Raw genomic sequence first — 13,433 nt, 5'->3', positions numbered from 1 at the left:
TATCAGTACGGGGCTATATGATGATGACAAAAAAAAAAAAAAAAAAAAAAAAAAACACACACACACACAAACACAGGTCACACCCGTTTACAAGAAGCACAGTAGAAATGACCCACAAAACTATTGTCCAGCACCAATGACATCAACTTCTTGTAGAATCTCAGAATATATTCTGAGCTGAAATATAATGAGATACCTTGAACAGAGTGACCTCCTCCATGCCAACCGGCATGGATTCTGAAAACATTGATTATGTGAAACCCAATTCGCACTTTTCTCTCATGACATACTGGCAGCTTTGGATCAAGGTAGTTGGGTAGCCACAGTATTTCTTGACTTCTGAAAAGCATTTGACCAAGTACCACAGCTACAGTTATTGTGAAAAGTACAATCATATGAACACAGCATATTATCTTGGGTAGAGAGTCATCGTCAAATGTAGAAGTAACTTCGGGTATGCTCCAGGGAAGTGTGTTGGGACCATTGCTGTTCATATTGTATATTAATGACCTTGCACACAATATTAATAGAATTCTCACTCACTGGTCATACCGGACTCAAGAGTCCATTACCACAGCAACATATTTTCGCCATCTGTCCCTGTCTTGGGCTGTTTCCTTCCATTCACCTTCAATACCTAGGCTCCTCAAATCAGCCTTCACATTGTCCTCCCATCTATGCCTCGGTCTCCCCACAGGATGTTTTCCCTCTAAGTGCCCTACCAGTACTCCGCGTGCTGCCTTGCCCTCATCCATTTGAGCTATGTGACCTGCCCATCGTAGCCTACGTGATTTAATAATACTGATTATGTCAGGGCTTGAATAGAGTTCGTGAACCTCTTTGTTATGCAGTTTTTGCCACTCTCCACTAATCTCATCCTTTTTTGCTCCGAAAATTTTCCTCAAAATTTTGTTTTCTAATGCTTGAAATGGCTTTTCATTTTGCACAGTGAGAGACCAAGTCTCACACCCATACAGCACAGCTGGTAGAATAATAGTTTTGTATATTCTAATCTTTAAATTCCTAGACAATATCTGTGATGAGAGTAATCTGTTCAGTGGGAAGTAGCATGCATTTCCCGCTCGTGATCTCTTCTTCAGTTCGGATTCAGTCTCATTTCTCGAAGCGATGTCCACGCCTAGATACTTAAATGTGTTCACTTTTTCAAACTGCATGTCTCCAACTCTTAACATTTCCTGATCTACTGCTGTTGGCATTTTAGTAGTAACCAGGTATTTAGTTTTGTCTTCACTTATCCTTAGACCTACATCTTCACTAGCCTTGATTGACACATTTGCATTTGCTATTACACATTGTTTCCTATTGCTAATGATGTTTAGATCATCTGCATACCCTAATATCTTAATATTTCCATTTAACTCCACACCCTCTGAATTATTTGCTGCCATTGGTACAATATATTCTAGGACTAAATTAAAAAGTAGCGGAGACAGGGCATCTCCCTGCTTAAGTCCGTTCTTTATTACAAATTCTTCTGACTCCAATTTCCCCACGCATACCTGAAGAGTGGCAGGAGTCGATTCTGATCCCAATTTTTAAGAGGGGCAACAAAATGGATTGTAGTAATTATAGAGGGATATCGCTATTACCAGTATGTTCCAAAATTTTCTCGAATATTCTGCTAAGCAGGCTTACATCATATGCAGATAAAATTGTGGGGGATTACCAAGCTGGCTTTTGGAGGAACATATCAATTATAGACCAAATATTCACCCTGCGTCAAATTTTGAAAAGAAATGGGAATGCAATAAACCAGTTCATAATTTTTTCATAGATTTTACAAAAGCATATGATTCAGTATTGCAATCAAATATTAATAGAAACCTCAGGTTTTTTTGTGGACAATGCAGTTACCTATAATGAAGTCCTGCCTGAAAGAACCTGCATAAATATTCAGTTAGAACTTGATAAGATTTTAAAGTGGTCCAAAGATTGGCAACTTGCTTTAAATGTTCAAAACTGGAAAACTGTGCACTTCACACAATGAACAAATATAGTATCCTGTGACTATAATATCAGAGAGTCACTGTTGGAATCAGACAAATCATAGGAACACCTGGGTGTAACACTTGGTAGGGAAATGAAATGGAATGATCACATAGGCTCATTTGTGGGTAAAGCAGGTGGTAGAGTTCGCTTTATTGGTAGAACACTGAGGAAGTCAGTCAATCTGCAAGGGAGATTGCTTACAAATCACTCATGCAACGGGTTCTAAAATATTGCTGAAGTTTGTGGGACTCACATGAAATAGGACTAACGGGATATTGAATGCATACAGAGAAGGGCGGCACAAACGGTCACAGATTTATTTGATCCATTGGAAAGTATCACAGAGATACTGAAGAAACTGGACTGGTGGACTCTAAACAATTACTCTAGGAACATACTGCAACCCCCTACGTATCACTTGCATAGCAATCTTGAGGAGAAGATTAGAATAGTTACAGCACACAGATGCATCCAAACAATAATTCTTCCCATGCTACATTCATGAGTAGAATGAAAAGAAACCCTAATAACTCGTACAATGGGTCTGACCCCTGTCATGCACATCACGGTGGTTTGAGAGTATAGATGTAGATGTAGATACAAACTGACAATGTCTGTTCTCTTTGGATCCTCCACATATGGATATGTCCATTGTTATGCTGTACACAGAATTGAGATGTGTCTGAAAAGAGGATGTACTGCCACTCCAGTATCCAGTGTTGTAGTTGGATGCAACACTGTTGGCATGCCTCTCTCTGTTGCCACATCAAGAAAGGCTGCAACGTTGGTCCCTATGCTGACATTCAGTAGTGCTCCAGATGTCATTGCAAATCCATACATCTATATGAATACTTTTCTTATCTTGTTGCAAACATGCCCATTTCCAGGCTTAAGGTACATGGTGGCATCTTTTGCATGATGTTGAGCATGTCCCTTCTGAAACCATTGATTCCATTTTCTCTTGAAAGTCATGGTATAGTGACCAATGCCAGCAGCAATATCTCTGAACTATAAAACGTTGTCTTGATAGGTCATGATCCTGCTCCTATTGAATTCCAACACATGCTGTTCTTACAAGAGGCATAACATGACTCACAAACAAATTAAATCCAAATGTGATTTCTGAATTAGAAACCCTTTGCTTTCCACACATACAGATTGTAGATACTGTTGCTTGTATGCATTGTATGCAGTCACACTGAAAAGGTATGCATTTACATATCTAAGCCTGCAGTACACCTCATGTCAATTTGACATTTGGTGCGTGGCACCTTTGTGATGTTGCAACTTTATTGGCCAGCAGTGTAATTCACAAAACTAACATGGGTGGAAAAACAAAGTCTACATGGTCAGTAGCTCATTATGTGCAGAATCCCCATTTTTGCTGATGACACTAAGTACTTTGTACATGAAAAGTAGTTGAAATGTCTTCTGGATACCCCCTTAAGCTACACAATTTTTGCTGTTTTTAGTGTGATGAACTGACACTATAGTATACATCTCTGGCATGCTACTGTAGTATTTGTCACAAATTCACATTAAATGCAGATCCTTGCATTTCACATTTGTATTTACGTATATAAGCTGATGTATGGTATTTTCTTCATGTCTGAGTGAAATCACAGGTTTTAGGTAAATTTGTTTCCAAAACCTGGATCTTAAAATTTTATGTAAAATTTAAATGTGCATATGTGCATTTTGTGGTCATTGTACCAAAAGATGTGCATATATTACAAGATATTGTGTATTTTCGAATGGTGTGTGATAATCCACCATGTTACCGCTCGTCCCATACTGGTGATGCTTCTGTGGCTACCACATTTTGCAAGGTGCCAACACAAGCTGTCACTATTCAGCTCACCCGCAAAAGTGTCCGGCAATGTTGGGCCGGTCACCAGGGGGTGGCACAATCAAGCATCAGAAGACAGCACTGCATTGGGGCCCCTGTATACCACTGACAGTCAACACTACCTCAACATGCTGATCAACAGACTGACTTCATATAACCCCAGAGTGGAGATAACTCTTTCTCATTTAATTATTGTACTTACTCATAGTAACTTGGACTCTGCTCTTTGCGATGAATTGTGATTTGTGTCTGGGACTCAGGCTGGCTTGTACTCTGGACTTGTATGGAAGATCAGAACTGTGTTCACTTTAAAATAGTTAGAACTTTGTGTGTGTTCTTATTTGTGTCTGGAACTGACACACAAGTGGCGATGAGGGTGGTTGGACTTCCATGTGGGTTCTTCACTAATTTGAGGGTTGTGACTGACACATCCTTGTTGGCTGTGCTTCAAAGTTTACTGCAGTGGCAATTGGAAAGCCAATGGAATTTGTACTTGCAACAGCAGGAACACACAGTCATGTTGGGCAGTATGTTGATACAACAGCTGGAAAGCCGCAGCAACTGCTAGCCCATCTGCCTCCCTTCCCCACCCACAATGAATCTTCAGAAGACTGCAAGGCATGCGAGAAGTATTTATACCAACACTTCACTGCCTTCAACGTAACATGCTGCTACCATTAAGGCTGTTTTTTTTTTTTTCATGGATTACACCCCACATGTATCAGTTGTTGGGGAATTGGCTCCACATCAGGAACACACTTTACCTTTCATTTGATGAAATGTGTTTCTTATTGATGTCTTATTATCACTGGCCTACTCATCTTATTTCCATGAGGGTGAAGTTTTAACACTGCAGGAAGCAACCTCATCAATCGTATCATACTTGGTGCCATTATCTTAGCTCTCAGTACAAGGAGTCAGGAATGCTATCATTAGGTTAATACCACCAACGGACACTACAATTTGAAGACCTCCACCTTTGAAGAGGTCCTTTCTATTGCTCACTTGTTTGTAATTCGTCAGTGTCAGGCTGCCAGTTGGATTTGTGGGTGGATGTGGCTGCTGTCAACTTGGCCAATGGCAGGCATTTGGGTTCAACCAAGTCCTTGGAGGCAGAAATCATGGCAACATAATGTGCCCTTAAGCCATACACCACACAAACACGTCCATGATGTGTTGTTTTCTGCAAGCCCCTTCCTTCATGTCCTGTCTTTTTTGTTCAACATGACCGGCCTGACTGTCCAAAGTGTTGACCTGCCTGCCATCACTGTCGAAAGGCGGGACACATTGCAGTGGCATGTCACTGTCCACTCGTGCCACAACCTTCAGCCTCCAAACAATGAGCATTAATGTCATCAGCCCTGTGTGTCACAGCCGTGCAACAGTTTCTAACAAGTTTTTCATCAATGTGTGTATTAACAGGATGCTATTTCAGCTGCAAGAATATAAAGGCACCGTTGTGCCTCTTATTAATTCTCATATGTACCTGCACCTCAGTGCACCTGCTGTATCCTGCTATTTATCTTGTAAGCTACAACAGCCAACAGATCCCCATTCTTGGACAATTTGCAGCAGAAATTATATACAAGGCAGTGATCTGTCCATTAATTTTTGTTGTAGTGTACAGTGCTTTCCTGAAAAGCTTGTTTAGCTTTGATGCTTTCACAGTGTTCGGTTTCATTATTGCCAATTTGGTTAACTGTATTTTTACCAAGTCCCGTATCAGAAACTTGATGAACTTTTAAAGGGTTTTTTCAATCTTTTTTTTAGAAAAGCTAGGTATATTATTTTACTGCTGATATCACCTATAACTGATGGGGACAGCCTCTTTGCTTTTTTTTTTATCTTTTTTCCAGTGTCACTGGTGCTCCACAATCAAGCTTTTGAGGTGAAACTTGCTGGCAGATTAAAACTGTGTGCCGGACTGAGACTCGAACTCAGGACCTTTGCCTTTTGCGGGCAAGTGCTCTACCAACTGAGCTACCCAAGAATGGCTCACGCCCCATCCTCACAGCTTTACTTCTGCCAGTACCTCGTCTCCTACATTCCAAACTTTTACAGAAGCTCTCCTGCGAACCTTGCAGAACTCGAGTCTCAGTCCGGCACACAGTTTTAATCTGCCAGAAGTTTCATGTCAGCGCACACTCCGCTGCAGAGTGAAAATCTCATTCTGGAAACATCCCCTAGGCTGTGGCTAAGCCATGTCTCTGCAATATCCTTTCTCTCAGGAGTGCTAGTTCTGCAAGGTTCACAGGAGAGCTTCTGTAAAAGTTTGGAACGTAGGAGACGAGGTACTGGCAGAAGTAAAGCTGTGAGGATGGGGTGTGAGTCATGCTTGGGTAGCTCAGTCGGTAGAACCCTTGCCCGCGAAAGGCAAATATCCTGAGTTCGAGTCTCGGCCCAGCACACAGTTTTAATCTGCCAGGAAGTTTCATATCAGTGCACACTCCACTGCAGAGTAAAAATCTCATTCTGGAAGCTATTGAGGTATTGAACCTATTTCATCCAGCCAGTGGACTATGTGCTAGTGATCATCAAGAAACCAACTGGTGAGCTCCAACTTTGCAGTGATTTGAAGGTGGCAGTCAATGGACAAGCTGTGATAGACACATGCCCCACTACATGTCTGGAGGAATTGGTGATGAAACAGGCAGAAGGTCAATATTTTTCAAAGTTGTAGCTATTGGGGGCATATCTGAAGCTCTGGCTTGATGAGGCATTTTAGCAGTTACTTGTCGTCAACACCCCTATTGTCTCTACAGGTATAAAGGGTAGCAAGTATTCCAGCTCTTTTCATTGTTTCTCGGAGCAACTCATACAATGTGTTCCTTGTGATTTCAACTGTCTGGATGATATTATGAGGGTTGACTGAAAAGGAATGCCTCCACCTTCATAACTCTTCAGCAGTTGGCAGCATTGGTATGCAGCAGGTACTGGCTTGTTCCGTAGCCTCTTCTCTACAGCTCCAGTTGGCAGGAAGCCTTAGCAATGAATGGTTGTGTTGTTATAGTGTAAAATATGGAGCCCTGAACAGACGGTTGGTCAATGCGTTTTAAGCAACTTGCAGTCCGTGAATTCTTGACAGCAGAAGGTGTCACCTCAAAGAAGATTCATCAGAGAATGAAAGCAGTTTATGTGATTGTGTTGATGTGCGTACTGTGCGTCTTCCTTCTCGTAATGCGAGAGGAGTTCCTGGCAAATTTCAAGCCTGTGCGCTTTCATTTCAGGAGTCATCATCTGGGGTATCCATTGTGCACAGATCTTCGGATAGCCAAGCAAAGCAATGTGACCCACATGTTCTTGTGAAATGCTGATGGTGCTTGCAGTTTCTCTCTGAGTGATATGACAATCATCCTGAGTCAGTCTGTCAACATTTTGCTTGTGAAACTCAGTGGTTACTGTCACAGGATGTCCAACTCTTTTGTTTGTCATGCAGATTTGATGTTCCCATCTCAACATCTTTAAAATTACTTGCCCAACGACACACAGTACTCACATCAACACAATCACTATAAACTGCTTTCATTCTCTGATACCGAGCGAGGTGGCGCAGTGCTTAGCACACTGGACTCGCATTCGGGAGGACGACGGTGCAATCCCGTCTCCAGCCATCCTGATTTAGGTTTTCCGTGATTTCCCTAAATCGTTTCAGGCAAATGCCGGGATGGTTCCTTTGAAAGGGCATGGCCGATTTCCTTCCCCATCCTTCCATAATCTGAGCTTGTGCTCCGTCTCGAATGACCTCGTTGTCGACGGGACTTTAAAAAATACTAACCTAACCTAACCATTCTCTGATGAATCTCCTTTGGGGTGACACATTCTGCTGTCAAGAATTCAATGACTGCACATTGCTTAAATCGCATTGACCGACCGTCTGTGCAGGGTTCCATACTTTACACTTTAATAACACAACCGTTCAATGCTAAGGCTTCCCACAAACTGGAGCTGTAGAACAGTACCTGCCGCATATCAATACTGCCAACTGTTGAAGAGTTATCAAGGTGGAGGCATTACTTTTCATCAACCCTCGCATAATCATGGGCTCCTCCACCAAGGAGTATCAGTGGAACCTTCGGCTTCTATTTCAGACTCTGCAGGATGTGGGTGTCAAGTGTAACCTGGAACAATCACTCTTCTTTTAACACTTTTTTGAATACCTCGGACATGGGCATGGCTGCATGGGTGACAGCCATGGTGAGTAACATTGCCACAGAGTTGCCTGGTGACTTTCACCTTGGTTCACACAGCAATTAAGTGTTAATTACCCGGATGACCTGAGGCCAGTAGACACAGTGGTGAGCAAGCATCTTTGTCTGTGACACATCCGAATGGCTGTGACGCAAGAAGTGAAGGATGTCCCACTGGAGGAAAGCTGGAATGACTACCACAGAATGGTAGAATGGAAAACATCCACCTGAATTTCACAGACCCCTTCTTGGATGCATTTCAGCTGCTTGTCACTGATATTTACTCTCAGTTCCCATACATCATCAGATTTCACGCCATGTCAACACAGTCCACTGTGCATGCTCTCACCCAGATCTTCTCCATTGAAGACCTTTCCTGTGCCTTGGTGATGGGTAACAGACTGCAGTTCACTTCTCAGACCTTCCTATGACTTTCATGTACAGCATGGCATTCGCCGCATCAGGGTACCCCATTTCACCTGCAGGCCAACATGGTGGCAGAACACCTCATATGTATAGTTAAAGTGCAGATGAAGAAGCACCTCACACTGGCGGAAGAGATGCTCGTGTGTTTTCTTAGCTCTTACAGGTCCACTGCTATTAGTAAGAAGGGTTGCTGCATGGGCACCAGCTGCACACAGTGCTGCTTCTCCTTCTGCTGACTCCTCACCCACCACTTGTACCCCTGTCTGGGCTCGTGGATTCTGTCGGTTATCCACGAACCGGGAGTGGGGGGGGGGGGCCTCACACTGTGGATGCGTGACAGCCTAGTGGTGCACTATCACTACCAATTACACTTGTGGGTGGGGGACTGGCCTCCTCTGCCACTGCGTGGTGCATCTCCCAGGCCGATCACCTATCAGATGCCAGTTTTCTGTTCTCTCCAGTGCCTCTAGGGGCACCTCCTCAATCTTTGGTCCAGTCTCCTACACTGTTCTCCATCTTGTCCACAGCTCCCTCATCTGCTGTCTTTTCTAGCCCTCCGCAAGATCATCAGGGGCTGCCGGAGAATGTGGTCCTTGCAAGCAGAGCTACCACGTGGACTGCAGGAGCCACCTAAGCACATTTCTCCTCCTGACCCCAAGGACTGACTCCTGCTTTGGCAGCCGGCTGAAGTGGCCGAGCGGTTCTAGGCGCTACAGTCTGGAACCGGGCGACCGCTACGGTCGCAGGTTCGAATCCTGCCTCGGGCATGGATGTGTGTGATGTCCTTAGGTTTAAGTAGTTCTAAGTTCTAGGGGACTAATGACCACAGCAGTTAAGTCCCATAGTGCTCAGAGCCATCCTGCTTTGGCATTAGCCCCCCCCCCCCTCTCCCCATGGCTGGTGTTACACAAAAGGACATCTGTCCATGACAGAGTCATCACCAGGGCCACTTATGGCCTTACCTTCCTGTAGCTACAAACAGGGAACATATGTCCAGGCCATGGATTATGGTCTCTGATGACTGAGAGGCCATAGACATCACATTCCTTCATTGGTACAGGAGAGGGATGCCAGTGTTTCACCAACTCACCATTGTCTTTCTCCCCATAGGGAGAGGACTGTTTTAACCTACGGTGTTACCTCTCATATCATACTGGCACCACCACCATGGCTGCCATAACATTTTGTGAGATGCCAATATGTGCCACCACTATTCAACTCACTGGCACCAAGCAGCATAGTGTCGCCTGCTAGGCAATGGAATAATCAAACTTCAGCAGGCAACACCGCACCTGGGCCTTTGCACACTGCCAACAGTCAGTGCCAGCTCAGCACACTGATTAACAAACTAACTTCATATAACCCTGGAAAGGAGAGTACTCTCTCTCATATCATTATTGTATTTCCTCGTAGTAACTTGGAGTAACTCGGACTCTGCTCTTGGGATGAATTGTAATTTGTATCTTGGATTTGGTGTGGCTTGTACTCTGCACCTGTATGTAATATTGAGACTGTGTTCTCATTAAAATGGTTAGTACTTTGTGTTATATCTTATTTGTACTTTTTTTAAAAAAAAGGGCAGACCCTAAATTATTTCATTGCATAAATATGCAAAAAAGGATCATTTTTCGTAGTTATGAGTGACATGCACAACAATTTCGTAATAAATTGGCATTTGGGAGTTACAGTTGTTGTGGTGTATATTGTGACTACCACAATGTGTTACACTTAATTTTCCTTTTCAGTAGGTGTTTAAATTATTTACATTTATCATAAATTTGTGCTAGTTTAGAGTTTGTTAATGATCAAAACCTTGAAACAATGAAGTTCCAAGTAACTTCAGGGAATCAATAAACTTTATCCCATGTTTGTCTCTTATGATAACAGAAATCTCTTTGTTGGGTGTAAAGTGCTTCAGTTCTTAAAGGGGACTTTTAATCCTTTAGCATAGTAGATCTAGAAATTAAAAGAGAATGGGCAAGCTTAGTTTAAAATTATTTGTTTAGTGTTCTGTAATATATTCCACTAACCCCAGTGCAGCTCTCCTGTGAATGCTGTTCTTGGGCATAGGATGAATTTTTTGTTGCTTATAATTAGCTGGAAATCACTTTGACTACAGTGAGATGATTGGTGGTTGCTGCAAATAGGTGTGTTGGAAAGGCTATCAAGAGACATGTACAAGAGATACCAAAGGTTCCAGAAGAACTATTCTGTCCTGTGGAAACTTTCTTTGCTAGAGGAAGTACAGGATCTGTCACAGCTTGTCCACTTCATTATGAGTGACATTTCAGCGGTGCACCTAGGCGCCCTATACGGGGTAGACAGAGACCAGAGTGAACTCAAGATATTACACCAATTTCCATAATCAACAAGTGAGACACACTTCAGCCTTCTGTGTGTCTTGTCAGGGAGAGGTATATGCAGAGGAATAGAGAATATTTATTTTGTATTCTTGTTTTTCTTACATGTTCTATATCATGGAGGATCTCCTCACTATGGATCTATTTCAATGAAAAGTGTATCTAATCTAATCTGAATTTAAAAAGTCTGTCAATGGTTGTTAGTTCAAATATATGGTGAACAATGGTATCCCTTAGGGAAATGGACCAAAGGGTGGGAAGAATTCCCTTGTGCACTCTCTGTATGTGCCTTGAGGTCTCATTCAACACGATGAAGAGGTTGTTTTGGCAGGCATTGAGCAGACAGGGTGCAACCAGCTGCAGATTGGGTCACATGTTTGAATATATGAAGCCTGTTGTCTGGTATCTGAGGTCATAAATGCATCATTCCTCTGCTCACTCTAGTGGCTAGCGTTGCTATCTCTGGATCAAGGGGTCCTGGGCTCGATTCCTGACTGGATTGGGGATTTTATCTTCCTGGGGACATCATTTCATCATCATCATCATTTGTAACAGTGGCCAGATTGGACTGCATAAAAAACTGGACTGTGAAAAATTGGGTCTTTGTAAGGGCGCTGATGACTGCACAGTTGAGCATCCCACAAACCGAGCATCATCATCCTCTGCTCACAGTAAAGATTTAAGAAGAAACAACAGCAATAATAGTAATAATAATAAAGGGCAAGGGAGCAGAGACGGCACCTCCTTTTACCAAGCCACTTCCAGAGCCAATTGCACCATCCATAATGTTCTTGTTAACCCAGATGCACTGTCTATAGATTTCATGATCCAGAGGAGTTACAGTATTTGATGCAGAAAAAAATCACATTAAGAACATCAAGAAATAATACATTGTTGTACTGCAATAGGTGGCCACTTTCCCTTGGTAGAGAACTCACCACTGTGTGATTTATGTGATGTACAAATTGTTGTACATAACTTTTTATATTCAGATTAGATTAGATATACTTTTCATTGAAATAGATCCATAGTGAGGATATCCTCCATGATATAGAACATGTCAGGAAAACAAGAATACAAAATGGATGTGGAATAAGTAAAAAGCATCTGAAACATATCTTCATTTGCAATTCTGGAATCTTTATTAGCTGCATTAGGTATTAAGATATTACCCATTGGCGACACAAGAAAATTTGTGCTGGACTGTGACTTGAACCCACTTGTCGCAAGTGGTAAATGCAGGTTCACATCCTGGGCTGGAACAAACTTTTATGTGTCACCAATAGGCGATATTTTTATACCTAATACAGCTAATGTCAGAAAGATTCCACAGCTGCGAAAAATTTCATAAATTTAGTACAGCTGCAAAATCAACACCAATGTCTATTTTCGCAGACATTGTTAAAAATAACTTATTAAAGTATTCAGAGAATAGGATACCCATTTTCTTAGCTGGATGTGGGAAACAAATTTTACTTTGTACCAGAGTGATTTTTTAATTGGATTTTGTCAGTAATCAAGCAAACATCTAAATTTGAATCATTGTTTTAAGAATATGCATGTTCTTTCATTATTCTGCTAGGTGTATCTTGTGCATCTGCTTTATATGATTAGACAGTTAGGTGCTTTATATGATTAGACAGTTAGGTGCTTTATATGATTAGACACTTAGGTGTTAAACTTGTGTCAACATGCAGTTCACTCAATGACAGGCAAAGGTCATTATAGCATTGGCTGAAGCTTCAGTGCTTGTCTCTTGTACTTTTCACATGTAAAGCACTTCTCTTTAAAGATACCAGCAATTATTATCTTTATCAAATGTGCCTCAGGAATCTGGGTTAATGTTGCTCAACTTAATTACTTGTTTAAGTTAGTCCTTGTAACATATTGTAAGTGTGCCATGAAATCTGTAATCACACCACAGTTGATTTTAACACAGGTAGCAAAGAAGCCTGGTTGCACTCTCAACCATGTTAGCTAATATTTAACAATAGTGGTTTCATTGCTGTTAATTTGAGCTCTTTCTACAACTTGCATATTATTGATGTTTTCCTACCACTTGATCAAGTTTCAGCTGATGGTAGCTCTCAAGGTTTTTGATATCTTGGGAGGGCTGTCTTTCACATTTGTGTATGATGACGACATAAGAACAGCCGTGCACATCATGATTTCTGAGTATATAATCTGTTCCTTATTCCAGAGGAGTCAGTACTTCAGTTCACAAAAAAATGCATGAGCTATGCAAATCCTTTTCTCCACTTCTGGTTCACGGTATCATACAAGATGCTTAGGTAGAGAAAGTAGCCACTTACTCCAGAGCTGTGGAATGACTGCTCTTGGTGTAGGCTGTGTTAGTAGCATACTTTGTGAATCTTAATGGTGAGCCTACATTGGTCATAAGCATTCTTGTGGTGGTTTACTGCCACTTTTAACTTTTTTAAATTATGGTAAGTATTGCAGAGCTATCTGTGTAATGCAACTCAGTCTTTCTGTGACTCTGGTTAGTTTTCTGGAGTGGAGCTAAATAAGCAACCACAATCCAGGATTGTGCTCTTGTCAAAGGCACTAAAAAGAAGAAATTAAGCACGGTCAAACATCAGT

The 13,433-nt window shown here is 41.9% G+C and overlaps 1 protein-coding gene across 1 annotated transcript in view; it reads left to right on the top strand.

The window, feature by feature from the left end:
- LOC126259749 (dynein regulatory complex subunit 4) overlaps positions 1 to 13,433 on the top strand; it is a 123,539-nt gene that overhangs the window by 25,802 nt on the left and 84,304 nt on the right. The window lies entirely within an intron of this gene.

Source organism: Schistocerca nitens, chromosome 5, assembly GCF_023898315.1.
Source record: "Schistocerca nitens isolate TAMUIC-IGC-003100 chromosome 5, iqSchNite1.1, whole genome shotgun sequence".
Lineage (NCBI taxonomy): Eukaryota > Metazoa > Arthropoda > Insecta > Orthoptera > Acrididae > Schistocerca > Schistocerca nitens.
This window is presented reverse-complemented; position numbering and strand designations above follow the sequence as displayed.